The 14,756-nt window shown below is 39.9% G+C and overlaps 2 protein-coding genes across 6 annotated transcripts in view; one reads left to right on the top strand and one right to left on the bottom strand.

Annotated features, from left to right (window-relative positions):
* RNMT (RNA guanine-7 methyltransferase) overlaps nucleotides 1-1,572 on the bottom strand; it is a 36,236-nt gene extending 34,664 nt beyond the window's left edge. The window contains exon 1 of one of the 2 annotated variants that reach the window (XM_030336717.2): nucleotides 1,516-1,572. The gene's annotated coding sequence lies outside the window, so the exon portion shown is untranslated. The remainder of the gene's footprint in view (nucleotides 1-1,515) is intronic. The other variant, XM_030336718.1, reaches the window with a different exon arrangement.
* A 234-nt stretch (nucleotides 1,573-1,806) lies between these two features.
* FAM210A (family with sequence similarity 210 member A) overlaps nucleotides 1,807-14,756 on the top strand; it is a 29,958-nt gene continuing 17,008 nt past the window's right edge. Inside the window, exons 1-3 of one of the 4 annotated variants that reach the window (XM_030336732.1) lie at nucleotides 1,807-1,929; nucleotides 3,992-4,160; nucleotides 5,835-5,910. The gene's annotated coding sequence lies outside the window, so the exon portion shown is untranslated. Of the gene's footprint in view, nucleotides 1,930-3,991; nucleotides 4,161-5,834; nucleotides 5,911-7,539; nucleotides 8,001-14,756 lie in introns of those variants that run through there. The other 3 variants (XM_030336730.1, XM_030336733.1, XM_030336734.1) reach the window with 3 other exon arrangements.

The following is a 14,756-nucleotide window of genomic DNA, read 5'->3' as shown; positions in this document are numbered from 1 at the left end:
CCGACTGAGCCACCCAGGCGCCCCTGGGACAGAAATTTATTGAGTCATTTGACAATTTCACTATACTCCTACTACAAGGATCTCAATAAGGCACTATTTGGTTAGTCTTCAAGAAGCTTACAGCCTAAATACCACTTTTAAAATGTCAGGCTGTATTATTCAAACCAAATGGATAAGGGAGAGCAACAGTCAAAAAATCCATGAAATTCAGCAAATTCAGAACCTGAAAATTATGAAGAAGGGGGAAAAGGTCTTTTGAGTAAAGAAATAGAGTAAGAAATGAGGTTGCTTAAGGGAATAGGTAAAAACAAGTCACTATAAACCAGGAAAAGTTTCAAGGGATATTAGCTTTCAATAACCAAGGGGTAGGTAACAAAATACCAAGACATGCCAAACTAGGAAGAACTGAATAAAAGAAAAAAAAAATCACCCAGAAATGTAATTTTCAGAATAACCACTTAAAATCATTATGTAGCAATACTGGCCACAAAATTATCAAACGCCTATCTTTTCCACCCTGCCACTTATTTCCTATTAAGGAAACAAAAATTGGTTTAAATTCCAATAAACCAATGTGATTTAACATCGCTGGCTGCAATCAGCGCCTAAAATTAGTAATTTTAGGAGTAAATTTAGTAAATTATTAGGAGTAAGAGTGGATTGTATTTTATAGGCAACTCTGTATCTACGAAAGGGATGTAAAAAAAAAAAAATCCAATAGGTCAGAATAAACAACATAAAATTTCAAAGAACCGCAGAGGTGGGTAAGGTAAGAGTAGAAACTGAGCATCAAAGTGCAATCATGAATAAACTCCAAACTAAAGAAAGCTGCCCCTCAGAATCCTCAAGGAAGGAGCTTAGGGTACTGAGTAAACTGACATAGAGATGGAAGTTTATTAAATATCCAAATAGGCATTTCGACCTGGCTTTCCAGTCACACCTCTGAGGCAGGCCATGTCTTCGTCATTTCAGTTTCCCAAAGAACGACCGAGTAGGGCGCCAGGGCCACCTGGCTTAACCTCAAGCAGGTAAGTGTTCGCCCCGACCCGCCAGCTAGATGGGGGTCAACTCGGGGGCCTAGGAGGACGCAACAGAGGCGAGAAGGGAAATCTTCAGACAAGTTCACCCTCTTCCGTCATTGGCGCGGCCTAGCTCTTACTAAACCTCGGGTCCGTATTTCCAAACCGCCGCTCATTACAGACGCTTCTTAGGATCTGACAACCCCTCCCCAACCCGCCTTCTCGGCACCACTGAGGTGCGGCCTGAGGCTCCAATTCTGGCTTCTCCAGATCCCGGCTCGCTCGGTCTGGAGAAGCAACAGAGCCCGCCAACTCCTACAAGTACTGCCCACTTAGCTCCTGGCTGAGTGCACAATAAATCCCTCGCTACTAGTACTGAAGGAACAGGACTAACGCGAAGCGAGCGCGTGTCAAGAGTTGGAGTCCTCCTTCAAGAACGAAGGCAGCAGAGGGCCTAAACTCAAAGAAGAGCCAGCGTCCCAGCCGCCACACTCACCTACACATCCATCCACGATTCTGTTTGCGGAAGCGACCGTCGGCGCCACGCGTTGTTGTTACGCCATTTCCGGGGAGTGGACGGATCACGTGACGTCGCTCTCCGCGGAGAGTGGAGCGTCGTACGACCTTTGCGCCGGAACTACGAGTCCCGTCGTGCAGCGCGTGGGGGTCAGCTGTGGGACGCGCGGAGCGGCTCGGGCAGTGGCGAGCACGTTGTTAGTGGGCGCGGCTGGCGGGCCCCGGGGGGGCGCGGCGGGGCGGGAGCGGCGAGAGTCTGCCTGACCCGGGTGGGTTCCGGCATCTTGACCCACGTTTGGTCAGGTCACTCTCCTGAGTGACACCGCCGTGGCGTCAGAGGAGCTGTCTTTCGGCCTGTGCGGCGGGAAACGCGGTGGCCTCAACGTCCTAAGAGGTAGCCCGGGCCCAAGACCTGAAAGGAACTGCGGGAGGGGTCGAGAGGGCACCTTCAATTCGGTGCATGTTAGGGAAAAGACCTGGGGCGTGACTCCAACACCAGCCCGGCGCCCACCGCTCCTCGGGCCGTGCCGGAAAACCGCCTGCAGGGCCAGGGTCCCGCACACTCTCCTGCCCACAAGCCCTGGCGGCCGAAAGAGATCACCCCCGCCCTTCTCTGTTAGGCCCCTGGCTCGGCAAATCCGGTTTGGGGATAGTTTTTAAGCGTTGTGCTTTGTTAACCCTTTGCCCTCTGTTCTTCCCTTCGTCAGAAGACGGCTGAGGGAGGGGCCTGGGAGCCGCCGCTCTTGGAGTTACTTTAAAAATGAGCAACGTCTTAGGGACTGGCAGGTCGTTCCCTACCGCTGTATTTGGGAAGACCTGCCATACCTCCCGCTGAGGAGGCCATTCTCATCTGTCAGATTCTGGAGCGGGGGCAGCCCATCCCTATTCTCGAGAAACATTGTGGTATTATTCTGTGTTGGTTGGACTTTGGTATGGGATAGTTGGGGGAGAAAATTCACTTTGGCCATCCCCTCACGCTTCCACTGGAGAGCCCAAGGCACCCACTGTACTGAAACTTGGGATTTCCATAGTTCAGGTCTTTCAACCAGGGACTTCGGGTCAAAACTGTATCTGTGAACTAAAGTTACTGATGGCGTGCACATTTTAACGTTGTTGTGCCTCAGCACTCCCATCTTAGGGGTATAAAAACGTGATTAGATTTACAGTTCATCTTGAATTCTTTACCAAAATTGATCCCTTTAAAAGCAACTTTGAAAACGTATTTTACTGGCCTGCCTTGTCAGTAGGTAGTTACATTGAGACTTTGCATTGGGGGTGGCAACATTTGCAGCATGTACTTTCCAATCCAGTCACTTCTAAATTGTGGGCATTAACCTTTTTTGAGGTTGCTGACCCTCTATAAACTTTGGACCAAGAATGAGACCTATTTTTAACAAATGAGAATGAGCCTTCAATTTCAGATGACTGTGCTTGTATTTTTAATTGTATGGAGTGAGCTGTTTTGAGAATTAACTTCAGTTCCTGAATGTTGAGAACTGCAAAGGTATAGGTCCTAGGGATTGAATGTACTATGTACATATCCATGCATTAAAACTAGGCGATCATATGGCCATATTTACTGGTTCTGATGCTAAAATTTCTTGAGATAATTGCTGTTGTAATTTTAGGGAAAATGAATCTAATTTTGACTTTTTAAGAAATTTTTTCATTAGATTAAAAACCTCTTAAATATGTGTGCATGCAAACTCCACCATGAATTGATGTCATGCATGAGATACATAGAGATCACATTTTGTAAATTTTATAAAACTTAAAGTCAGTAAATTGAGAATAGAGGAAGAACGCTTGAATGTAATTGTAGTGGAAGGAGTGAATGGCCCAGACAAAAATGTTTTAAAAGTTACTATTGTTGTTATTTTCCCCCATTATTGCCTGAGTAATGTCTGATTTTCTGAAATTTGAATTAATAATAGCAAATATTTTGGTATTTTCTGTGTGCCAGAGTAAGTGCTTTACATATTTGAACTCATTTAATTCTTACATAATCCAGTGGGGTAGTTGCTATGATTTATTTTATTTATTTATTTATTTATTTTATAGATGAGGGTTGAGTAACTTGGCCAAGGTCATGAAGCTAGGAAGTAATAAACTAGGATATGGACCCAGGCAAGCTGGTTCCAGAGACCAGAAGCTGTGCTAACAATGAAACCCTGCCTGCTAAAAGGCCAGGCTCAGAACTAGAAGTTGGCTGGCACATAATGGATTTTCAGAAAATTTCTTGATTCTTCCCAATGCTTGGGTTATTATATTCAGAGAGAAAATAACTCGATAAAGACATTACTTGCTAAAATGTGAGGTCCCAACAAGGCAAGGATCATCATTTTGTTCAGTGATTTAACCTAAGTGCCTTGAACAGTGCCTGGCATACTTGGGTGATGATTGAATGAGTGAATTACCAAGAAAAGTTTTGTAAAAATCCTTTTTTTTTTTTAAAGGACATACAAGATTTATTTCAATTCATTTATAAGACTTCTTTATGCACTGTTTTGATTATTTGGCTCATTAGTCATCCAGCCTGCTTTGGATTTCTCCTGGTTTGGATTATACTTTTGTCAGTGAAAGGAAATGGACTAGTAACTTGCAAGTTTTCTGGTCAAAGTAAAGGTAAGCAACAGATTCAGTAGATACCATCCCTCTTTTTAAGTCGTTAGTTTCCAAAATGACAGCTCTCAGAAGTATAATTTTAAAGTGTGATTTCTGTTGTGTAGTTGAAGATCACATTTTTGAAACATAAAAAAATTGTAAATGTTGATACAATCTTCTAGCTTCCTAAAGATGATGGTATTCTTTGAGGTGGGAGAGAATTGGTTTATGGAAGTTTTGTTTCTCCAGTCTTGGAGGAAGGACTGTTCCTCCAGTACACTTGCCAAAGCGTTCCTGCTGAAATTTTACTGCATTTTTGGAGCACATAAGATATTCTTGTTCAAAAGATTTTTGGTGTAGTTGAAAGTAAGATTTGGTTGAAAAATGTAAGTTTATTATGTGTGATGTTAATATACTTGACTAGGCTATACCACCTAGTTATTTAATCAAGCACTAATCTGTGTGTTATGATGGTATTTTAAAGATCTGGTTAACATCTGCAATCAATTTACTTTAAGTAAAGGAGATTACCCTCAATAATGTGGATGGGCCTCATCCAATCAATTGAAGACCTGACTTTTTTTTTTAACGTTTATTTATTTTTGAGAGAAGAGAGAGGGGGGGGGGGGGGAAATGAGTGGGGGAGGGGCAGAGAGAGAGGGAGACACAGAATCTGAAGCAGGCTGCAGGCTCTAAGCTATCAGCCCAGAGCCTGACACAGTGCCTGAACCCACAAACCATGAGATCATGACCTGAGCTGAAGTCGGACACTTAACCGACTGAGCCACCGAGGCGCCCCGAAGACCTGAATTTTAAACTGAAGTGTCTCAAGAAGAAAAAATTCTTCCTCAAGACTACAGCATTGATTTCTGCCAATTTCCAACCTGCCAATCTACCCAACACATTTTAGAGTTGCTAGCCCCCACAATTTTGTGAGCCAATCTTAAAATAAATATTTATGTATTTAGATAAATAATAATAGATTTCTAATAGAAATGTCTATCTAAATACAGATAAATCTAAAGATAGATAGAGATGTATGTATAAATTTTTTCTCTTGGTTCTGTATCTCTGGAGAAACTTGCCTGATTCAAATTTTGGTGCTGAGAGTGGTTCTAGAGAAGCAGATTCTTGAAGATGAGTTTTCTGAATTGGTTATGATGTTCCTGGAATGACATTTCTAATCTAATTAGATTTAAAGGCACTAATAAGTGAAAAGGGCACTGATAGCCCATAGTGTGATGTGACAATAGAAATATGCAAAACCCAGAACATCACCATCCTTTGCAAGTATTTATACAAGATAAGGATGGGATGATCACATATTTGATGACTTAAAACATTTTTGTCAAATTAACAAGTACAATGAGACTGGTTGCTGACTGCTGGCTACTAACTGTGCTGGGGAAAGGGAAAAGAAAAGGATGAACTCAGGTCTTCAGATTCCCAGCTCAAACTCTACATAAATAACCTGAAATTTTTTATATCTGCCTTAAAGAAACTTATCTCCTGTAATTGCAGAGCTGAGATTGCTGAAAACCAAACCCAAAGTCTCATCCTGCAAAGTGGCTGAATTACAATGTATAGCAGAGTATCTGCTATTAAAATGAGGGCATTGATTGAGAAGGAATGTAATCCTTAAATTTGGAATGGGGTACTGAACGCCTAATTTTAATCCATTGTCTTTGCCCGTAGAAGAAGTCCTTCCACTCCTCTTTGAAGAATTTAACCTTGCTTTGTGGGAAGTCCCTGTAATGGTACCTTCCCTGAGGTAATTGCCCTGCAAGACAACTGATTCTCCTCAGGAACTACCCCTAACACCCTTCTTTGTTTCTAGACCTATAAGTAGACTCCCAAGTCCCCGCAGGCCCTCAAAGGGAAGCTACAAAGTGTGTCCCAGAACAAGGTGTGCTGCACTCTAAAAACCACATGATTTATTTTGACTTATACATGTAGAAATCTGGGGGATTTTTGTGGGAATGGATATTAAAGGTGGGGGATAATGGTGGAAGGAACATAAAGTTGGACAAGGCCAAATTTATTGATAATAGGGACCACTAAGCAAAGATTCTGGATTCACTGTTGTAGCCTTAGGGGTTTGGTTGGTTGGCTGAAGCATGGACAAAAGGTGACTCCCCCCCCCCCCAAATGAAGTTAAAATACCAGACCTGCCTTGCTATATTACAGAGAAATGGATCCAGAGGCCTAGGGAGATTGGAATGGTAAGGTGTCTTAATCATGTAAGAACAACTCACCCGCTCTGGGAGTGTCTAGAGGAGATACCTTTCACCATGAAAGTGAGAAATAAATTGGTGAGGAGAACCCCAGCATCCATGAAGAACTGTGGGATTGCTCCTCTCTGTGGGTCAAGAATTCTAGCAGAAACTGCTGCCAATGAACTAGGGATCCTTAAATACAGTGAGGATAATTGGAAATTGGGCAGATATTACAGAGAGACCTATTTTCTTTCTTTTAAAATTTTTTTTAATGTTTATTTTTGAGAGAGAGAGAGGGAGCGCACACGTGAACAGGGAGGGGCAGAGAGAGAGGGAGACCGGAATCCAAAGCAGGCTCCAGGCTCCAAGCTGTCAGCACAGAGCCTGATGTGGGGCTCGAACTCACCGTGAGATCATGACCTGAGCTGAAGTCGGACGCTCAACTGACTGAGCCACCCAGGTGCCCTGAGAGACCTATTTTCTTAATGGCATATCTATATGTTGAAGGAAAGAAGCCAGAGGAGAGGGCGGTTGAAGTACATAGGAAGGAGAATAGCAGTAAAAAAATATAAAGAAAATGTGGTTGAGTGGAGTCCTGGAAAAGACAGGAAGAAGTTAGATTTGGAACATGGTGGAGAGCTGAGATAGTTCCTTTTCTGAGGAAGTTAATGGATTCTGAGTTGGGTGTTGATGTAGTTAACTTTAAAAGGGGGAAGGCTGAAGTTGAGAAAATTCATTCCTAATAACTTTGGCTTGTTTTTAAAGGGAAGGTGGGATAGTTTTGTCTTTCTTGTGGGACCATTAGGTAGTAAACACAATAAATAAGTAAATTATATAGGATGTTAGAAGGTAAGTGCTGTGAGAAAAGAAACAAATAGAGCAAGATAAGGAAGATTGGGACATTGGGAAGGAGGGGAAGATTGGAAGTGGTGTTGCAATTTTAAATAGGATGGTTAGACTTCATTAAGTGGATACCATTTGAAGAGAGTCTTGTACTGGCGCGCCTGGGTGGCCCAGTTGGTTAAGCATCTGACTCAGGTCATCATCTCACAGTTTGTGAATTTAAGCACCTGGCTCTGCACTGACAGTGTGGATCCTGCTTGGGATTTTCTCTCTCTCTCTCTCTCTCTCTCTCTCTCTCTCTCTCTCTCCTTGTGTGCAAGCAGGTTTTGTCTCTCAAAAATAAGTAAACATTAAAAAAAGAAAGAATGACTTGTAGAAGTGAAGGAATTAGCCATGCAGACATCTGGAGAAAGACTATTCCAAGCAGAAGGAACAGCTAATGCAAAATTCCTACAATACTGTTTTTAACGTGTTGGAAGAGCTGTAAGGGTGGCCACCGTGGCTGGAGCAGAGTGAGAAGACAGAGTGGGTGATGCATTCAGAGAGGGAAGGGAAGGAGATTATGTGAGGCAAAAGTACTTATGCCCTTATTGTAAGAGAACTTGTAGAATTTTAATTTAATTTAGTAGGAGAGATGATTGTATCTTTTCTATGTTATGAGGCTGAAAATAACGTATAAGAGGCTTGAAGAGATTGGGAAAGGTGTGGAATGGTCACTGAGAGGAAAGGGAAAGGGAAGCTGATTGGATCAGGAACCATTGTGGATTGTCACACAACATTCAGAGCCTTTCTCTGAGATCAGGTAATTTACCCTCAGTGCATGCTGGTACTAATCTACTCAGTTGCGTGATTTATGTTAGTGCTCAGCTATTGAGATGTAGTTGTAGGAAGAACAGATAGTTGGACTAGTTCCAGATTAGATTTTGTGGGCTGGTATTACAGATGGACAGAGTAGTAATTCAAGTAATGCACTATAGAATTGAAGCTGGATAAAGACTTCTGAGTGAAACCTGGAGGAGCTGTTACATTTGAAAGAAAAAAGGAGGTAGGGTGGGGTAAGGCCTTGGAACTAGAATCCAGAAGGTAAGGGAGTGAACGCTCAAAGTAGAGGCTGCAGAGGGTGGGATAGTGTAGTTTCAGGATTTCAGTTGTGGGGCAATATCAGATAATTTCAAGGTGGAATGCATTGCTAAAGAAGCTGGGATTTTGCATGGGTCGTCCAAATGGAGTAATGGTAAAAGTTTAGATGAAGGAAGAATACAAATTTGATTTGGCTGGGTTGACAGATGAGAAGGTAAAGAAGGAAAACTAGAACTAATTATTGTTACAGCATGCTAAATGCTAGATGCTTAACATATTGTATCTCATTTCATTGTCATAAATACCATATGATAAAAGTGTAATTAACCCCATTTTAGGGATAAGGAAAAAAACTAAGTAAAGTAATGCCAGAAAAGTTGGAACTCAGATCTTTCTGATTGCAAAGCCTACTTTTTTCCCATTGCAATGGGATAACACCTGCCAGCCCAGAAAAGAAGGGAGTAGAAGTGGAACCATGTGGATTCTGGACCAGTGTTAGGATTACAGATCACCATGGTTTGCCTTGTGAAATTTAGATCCTCTGTAAAGACATAAAGATATAAACATTTTATGTAAATGAATATATTTACATGGTAATTTTGGAAAAAATCACTGATTTTCTATACAAATGATACATTTCACATTTAACACTGCTCTGGAAATCAGTTATTAATGAAATTCTTTAGGAATTCACTAGGCAGCATGATTTAACTTTTCTTGAAGGTTAAGAATTTAACAATGGCTCCATCATTACCACAGCTTGTATATGTCACTCAGTTCTTGTATTAGAAAGCTCAAAAGCAGAATAGGTTGAAGGAGGTGGATTTTATAATATAAATTAAATTGAAGGCATCAAATGCATTAAGGAGGAGGAGAGTAACAGCCCAGAAAATACTACAAATAAACTTGCATGCTTTTACTTTTTCTAAGCATCAGTCAAGGTGTGATTAAGACAAGAGATTGAAATGAACAAATTAGAATATTAATCTATTGAAAGAAGCAAATTTGAGTGTCCTCCTGTTTGATAGTAATTGAGAGGGTTTGTATAACTAGAGGCAATTCTTTTCCTATCCCTTTTGTTATGTTTCAGCTTAATGAGTTCTACAATTGATCCCTTCCTCATACCTATTCTTCAGGTTAAAGCTGTACTAAATATGAGTTGTATCTGGCAAGGCCACATAGTGTACTTAAAAAAAAAAAAAGTTAATGGGTTTTATTTATTTTTTTTTTTAATTTTTTTTTTCAACGTTTATTTATTTTTGGGACAGAGAGAGACAGAGCATGAACGGGGGAGGGGCAGAGAGAGAGGGAGACACAGAATCGGAAACAGGCTCCAGGCTCTGAGCCATCAGCCCAGAGCCCGACGCGGGGCTCGAACTCCCGGACCGCGAGATCGTGACCTGGCTGAAGTCGGACGCTTAACCGACTGCGCCACCCAGGCGCCCCAATGGGTTTTATTTTTTAGAGAAGTTTAGGTTTATAGAAACATGGAACACAGATAATAACAGAGAATTCCCATATTATCTAACCCTACCCCCACAGTTTCCCCTATATCTTGTAGTAGTGTGGCACATTTGTTAGAATTGAAGTACTAACTGAAGTCCACAGTTTGCATTAGGGTTCACTCTTTGTTGTACAATTATTTATGTAAGTTTTGACAAATGTATAATGACATTTATCCACCACTACGGGGTCATATAGAATATTTTGCTGCCTAAAAGGGCCCTATGCTCCACCTAATTATCTTTTCCCTCTCTCACTGTGCAGCCTCTGAAACCACTGCTGTTCTTTTTTTGTTTAATTTTTTTTTAAGTTTTATTTATTTATTTTTGAGAGAGAGACAGAGAGAGTGATTGGGGGAGGGGCAGAGAGAGGGAGAGAGAGAATCCCAAGCAAGCTCTGTGCTGTCAGCAACGAAACACGGGTTTCAACCTGAGCCGAAACCAAGAGTCGGACACTTAACCAACTGAGCCACCCAGGTGCCCCTGAAACCACTGCTGTTCTTACTGTCTCTGTAGTTTTGTCTTTTCCAGAATGTGTTAGAGTTGGAATCATATAGTATATAGCCTTTCAGACTGACTTCTTTCAGTAGGCAACATGATTCCTCCGTGTCGTTTAATGGCTTCACAGCTTCATAGCTCATTTCTTTTTATCAGTAAATAATAGTCTGTTGTTTGGAGGTACTCAGCATGCTTATCCATTCACCTAATCAAAGACTTCTTGGTTGTTTCCAGTTTGGGGCAATTATTGATAAAGCTGCTATTAATGTTTGTGTGGGAGGTTTTTCTGTAGACATAACTTCTCAACTTATTTGGGTAAGTACCTAGGAGTGCTATTGCTGGATCATACGGTAAGCCTATGTTTAGCTTTCTTTGAAGCTGCCAAACTGTTTTCCAAAATGCCTGTGCCATTTTGCATTCCCACCAGCACATTCCCTCCACATTCTCACAAACATTTGGTGTTTGTTAGTGTTTTGAATACTAGTTATTCTAATAGGTGTGTAGTGGTATCTCATTACTGTTTTAATTTGCAACTTCCTAGTGACAAATGATGTTGAACATCTATTTTTTAATTGGCATACAATTGGCATATAAGATATTAATTTTAGTTGTACAACATAATGACTCAATATTTGTATATATTGCAAAATGAGCACCACAGTAAGTCTGTTTAACATCCATTGCCATATATGTCTTCCTTTCCAGGCTCTGGCAACCACTAATTTGTTCTCTATATGATTTCAGATTTCTTCTTTTTTCTTTTAAGATTCTACACATAAGTGAGATCACATAGTATTTTTCTTCCTCTAGAGTTCATAATACATTTTTATCTCATCTAAGTCCATATTCAAATGATACTATAATACTTCATGTGTAGTTACATGTGCCTTACTGTGGAGTGTTATCATAGGGTATTCTCAATTCCTAGTGACAACGCTATCTTTCATTTCACTTATGTGCTATTAATCACCTAACGTATTAGTACTATGACTTTAAACAGTTATCTTCTACATCAATTAATAATAAAAAAGATTTTGCCTTTGTTGATTTCTTCTCAGTCAATCTTTTTTTTATGTAGATCCAAATTTCCATGTTGTTTCCTTCTTGAAGGTCAAGTGTATTGGCGATGAATTCCCTCCGTTTTTTTATTTGATAAAATAATTGATTTCTTTTCCATTTTGATGGATAATTTTGCTGCATACAGAATTCTACTTTGATAATTTTTCTGAATGCATTTTAAATATTCACTTTACTCTCTTTTGTGCCTGGTTTCTGATGAGATGTTGGCTCTAACTTTATTCCTGCTCCCCTCTAGGTAAGGTCCACCCCCCACCCCCAATTCTTTCAAGATTTTCTCTTTGTCTTTAATTTTCTGCAACTGGAATATGATATGCCCAGATAGGGATTTTAGATATTTATCCTACTTGATTCTCAGAGCTTCCTGGACCTGTGGTTTGGTGTTTGTTAGTAATTTTGGACAATTCTCATGTATTATTACTTCAGATATTTCTTTTACTTCTTTCTTTGTTCTTCTGGCATTCCTACCATGTGTATGTTACAACTTCTGAAGTTGTCCCATATGCTTGGATGTTTTGTTCTGGTATTTTTGTATGTGTCTTGGTATGGGGAAAAGGGTGCATTTTTTTTTTTTTTTTTCCTCTTTGCATTTCAGTTTAGCAAGTTTCTATTGACATCCCTTCAGGTTCACTGATTCTTTCCTTGGGTATGTGGATTATAAATCCACCAGGACTTCATTAAAGGCATTCTTCATTTCTGTTACAGTGTATTTGTTTTGTAACATTTCCTTTTGATGCTTTGAATTTCCACTTCGCTTACATTGTATGTTGTTTACTTTTCCCATTCAAGCTCTTAACATATAGTTATTAACTGCTCAAAACTGTCCAAATTGAAGATGCTACATTGATTTTAGAAGTCATTTATTAGAGATAAATTGAGTCTTTTAAAAACTGACAGATTGTTGACATTCATGGAATTGAATTAGTTGAACACCCACTGGATGCCAGGTTTTGCACTAGTCCCTCTCACTATTGGGAATCAAGACAAACTCCTCTTCAGGAACACAGAGAAAAAGAAGATTCCAATATCTACCTTTTCAGTGCAATTTTCTGTGTAGTTTGTGGGGTTCAGGGACTTCAGAAGGAATTAGTGCTGTGCTGTGACTTGCAGGAAAATGGTAGTTAGAAGAAGTAAACCATTTTTTTTTAATGTTTATTTATTTTTGAGAGAGAGACAGAGTGTGAGCAGGGGAGGGGCAGAGAGAGAAACACAGAATTCAAAGCAGGATCCAGGCTCAGCTGTCAGCACAGAGCCCGATACGGGGCTCGAACCAGTGAACCATGAGATCATGACCTGAGCTGAAGTTGGATGCCTAACTGACTGAGCCACCCACGTGCCCCAAAGTAGAACCATTCTTTATAGAGGATTTGTCTACTTTGTGATTTTGTTTTCATAAGGCATCTGTGACAGTGCCCTGTGGGCTGGAGGACTTGAAACAAGCCAGAAGACTATTCCTCCCACTCCTGCTTTAACCTGAGCAACTTTGCTTTGATTTATTTATTTTTATTGAACTTCCAAGTAAGATTTTGTTTGACAAGAGTTTTTTGAATTCACAGAATAGAAAACTAAATCTTGCTATTGGAATTTTTTTCAACTGTCTTTTTAGTTAGTGTGTTATTTGGTATATAAAAATGGAATATAAATTACTTAATTCCTTTTGCACTCAGTTGTATTTCTAGTGCTGTTTGAATGTTTTAGTGTTCCAGGTTGTGAGGAACAGAAACATGTTCATATAATCTTAAGCAGTGTGGGTTTGGTTAGGATACAGAGGGAGTAAAGGAATCTCATGAACTAATTCATTTGCCTCATGGAACTGGAATTTGGGGATATAGCTTCTCTAGAATTTCAACAGCATTCTAACATTTGTGCTTTCTCAATGGCATTTGTTCCAATCCATTCTTTCTTCTCTGTCATTCCTTTAACTTGGCTTCTCTTTTTTTGGTTCCCACTGCTTCCTTATACTTTTACTCCTTTCTTTTCCTTTCTTTCTTCCTTCCTTCCTTTCTTTCTTTCTTTCTTTCTTTCTTTCTTTCTCTTTTTCTTTCTCTCGCTTTTTCTTTCTTTTTTTTGGTCTTTCTTTCTTGAGCATGATTGACATACAATGTTACATTAGTTTCAGGTGTACAAGGTAGTGATTTGACAATTCTATACATTATGCTGGGCTCCCGTAAGTGTAGCTACCATCTGTCACCGTACAACACTATTAATGTATATTGACTGTATTCCTTATGCTGTGTCTTTTATTCCCATGACTTATTCATCCTGAAACTGGAAGCTTTACTCTTTACCACTATGTCTTCATCTTCTCTTTGCCTCAGAATTGCTACATGAGAGACTGGACTTTCAGACATGTATATTACTGCTGCTTCATGCCTGGTCTTGAGCCTATCCCTAAGAGACTGGGTATTATTGGTTTGATTAGTACAGTTTCATATAGTTTTTCAAGTTTTGTGCCAGAGCCATCCTAGGCAACTGTTTTCGTTTATCCTGTATAATCCCTGTTCAGCTCAGGCACTGATCCTTAGGCTGTTTTCACTGTGAATAAGGGCAACAGACTATCTTGTTTACTTATAATAATAACTTGTAACATTTTATGAGCACTTGCTACATGCTAGTCATTTTCTGAACATTTTTACATTTATTTTCATCTCATAACCTTATGAAGAAGGTGCTATTATTAACCCCATGTTACAAATTGGAAACCAGGGCACAAGGGGGCTAATTAACTTGTTTATTAGTAGATAGTTTATAGTTATAGTGTTTTCAGGATGTGAACTTGGGCAGTCTGACCTCTTGGATACTCTCAGTTGTTAAACTCTACTGCCTGCTCACAAAAATTAAGTCATGACAGAATCAGTATCGCTACCATACAGGGTAGGATTGTATACTGAGAATTAGGCACCAGTAATCATATGCCATTCACTTGTAGTGTTAACAGCTTAATGACATAATTCTAAGGTGGGAAAGGATAGTCATAACAAGCAGTGTAATCGTGTCACTTGGGTCCTGTAATGCATTTCATCATTTATTTCTATAACTGAAGCATAAGCAGTTTAGAACACTTCCTCATCTATAGATGTGAGAATTTCATATCTAGGGGTAGGAAATAACAGGCAGCTTTTGTTATATGCTAAGTCTCATGATTTAAAAAATGTATTACTGAAATTACTGTATTTCATTGGAAGAAATTCAAATTTAAGTTGTTCATCACTCCAGGTTCTGCATTTATATCTGAAATAGAGTCCTGTTAGTTCACAGCTTCTTCAGGCCACTCATCCACTTGTCCAGATATAACTGATTTGATCTGAGTAGTATTTATGAGGAGTAGCACTTCCATCATTGACCGATAACCGAAAACTTTTATCTTTAAATGAAAAGATGAACAGACTAATAAAATCCAG

The sequence above is a fragment of the Lynx canadensis genome, chromosome D3 (assembly GCF_007474595.2).
Source record: "Lynx canadensis isolate LIC74 chromosome D3, mLynCan4.pri.v2, whole genome shotgun sequence".
In the NCBI taxonomy this organism is placed as follows: Eukaryota; Metazoa; Chordata; class Mammalia; order Carnivora; family Felidae; genus Lynx; species Lynx canadensis.
This window is presented reverse-complemented; position numbering and strand designations above follow the sequence as displayed.